This window comes from Eumetopias jubatus, unplaced genomic scaffold (assembly GCF_037043125.1).
Source record: "Eumetopias jubatus isolate StellerSeaLion01/CBP00866 unplaced genomic scaffold, mEumJub1_p1.0 scaffold_6, whole genome shotgun sequence".
In the NCBI taxonomy this organism is placed as follows: Eukaryota; Metazoa; Chordata; class Mammalia; order Carnivora; family Otariidae; genus Eumetopias; species Eumetopias jubatus.
In genome coordinates this window covers 36,339,164-36,340,967 of record NW_028274812.1, presented here as the reverse complement: position 1 = coordinate 36,340,967, position 1,804 = coordinate 36,339,164, and positions in this window count along the sequence as shown.

Genomic DNA, 1,804 nt, shown 5'->3' with positions numbered 1-1,804 from the left:
AGTGTTTAGCCTGGAGATTGAGATTATGGCAAGATCTTTATTGGGAAGTAGAGGAGGAAGCTATATTGTTTACTGCACCTTGACTAATCAACACTTTAAATTACCTTCCATGGTAGTAAGAAGGTGAGAGATAAACAAATGCCTTACCAGAGAGATTAGGGTACCTCCCTTGTTAATCATCTCCCAAATAAAAATTGTTGATTATGTACCAGTCTCTAGAATTTTTAGTAATTTTTAGTAGTAATTTTTTAGTAAGACTTGTTTTTGTCTCTATCTTCTGATCTGTTTCTCATATTAATCATCATATTAAATTGTATGTCTTTCCCAGAGTTACTTGAAATTTAAAAGACAGCTGTTTTGAACCAATTTAATCTCTAATTAGTGGCATTTCAGTCACATAAATTGTTAACTAAACAATTTTAGATAGATTTTGTAAGACATTTTAGTGATATTTGGAACTTCACCAAATCTCTTTGAAATTTTAGTCCATGTGTAAGTCCAGACTTGTATGTCAGAGATGTCAACCCAAATTTCACGTTAGCAGGATCTGAGCCAAAGGCTTGTGTGCAAGCAGTTGATTTGTGGCTAGAGAGTAAAAGTAAAAGAGGGAGAAAAAAAAAAAGAAAGGAGGAAAAGTAAATACAAGGAGACACTGTCAATTTGCCTTCACTGAGGGTAGGGGGGGCTTAATTGTTGTCTGGGAACTAATGAGGAACACTATTATGATAGAATCCCTGGCCTTGAGGGATGGAATTGAGAAACATTTTTTTTTAAAGATTTTATTCATTTATTTGAGAGAGAGAGAAAGAGCACAAGTGGAGGGAGCAGCAGTAGGAGAGGGACAAGCAGACTCCCTGCGGAGCCCAAGGCAGGGCTGGAGTCCAGGACCCTGAGATCATGACCTGAGTCAAAGGCAGATGCTTAGCTGACTGAGCCACCCAGGCACCCCAGAGAAGCACTTGTTCTTATCATTCCCTGGTCCAAGGTGACCCAAAGGTAGATGCTCCTGCCATTCTGGTTACACCGACCTGTAGGGTAACTGGATTCTGACAGGCACCTCAGGTAGCAGCCATGGTACAGAAGCCCAGGGCAATAGATAAAAAATAAAAGTAGATACTGAAGTTAAGCAGCACCACTGCACCTGTGTGAAAGCAGGTCAGAGGTCAGTGTGGAACTGTCCTTGCATCAGTAGCTATAGTCAGAAGAGAGGCTAAGAGGATTCAGGAGTGAAGCACAGATGTCAGTTCAGAACCCCTACACTATAACCACTGGCTCAAGCAGACCCAGCCCTTCTCCATATGCATGTGCTGTGTATTTATTATAACCACAGTGAGTTGCCAGGGAATTCTTTATCAGGTGATTAATCCCAAACCTCAGACTTCATTCAGTGGATATTTATTGAGCAGTGTCCCTATTCCTGATGCTGCATCACCACTGGTCCGCCATGGTGAACAAAGTAGGAGAGATGCTTATCTTTGAGAAGTCAAACAAAGGATTACTGTTGAAAAAATTAATCTTTAATGAATGCAAGGAATTTGAATATGTAGTAGATGAATTTTACCTTCTTTCACCTCATGCCCTGCCCTTCCCTTCAATGTAAAGGTGGGGCTTCTCTTTCTCTCTGTTGCATGCATGAGCATAGAGAACGATAGGCTGATAGGTCAGCTGTTCTATGTCAGAGTTATTATTTCAGAGTTCCTTTCCTGTGGTGCAACCTCACTGCATGCCAAGGTGAACACCTGGCCCTCATTGCAACGCCCCATGGAAATTAGGGCATGAGGTGCTGGCACCAGGATGTTCTATG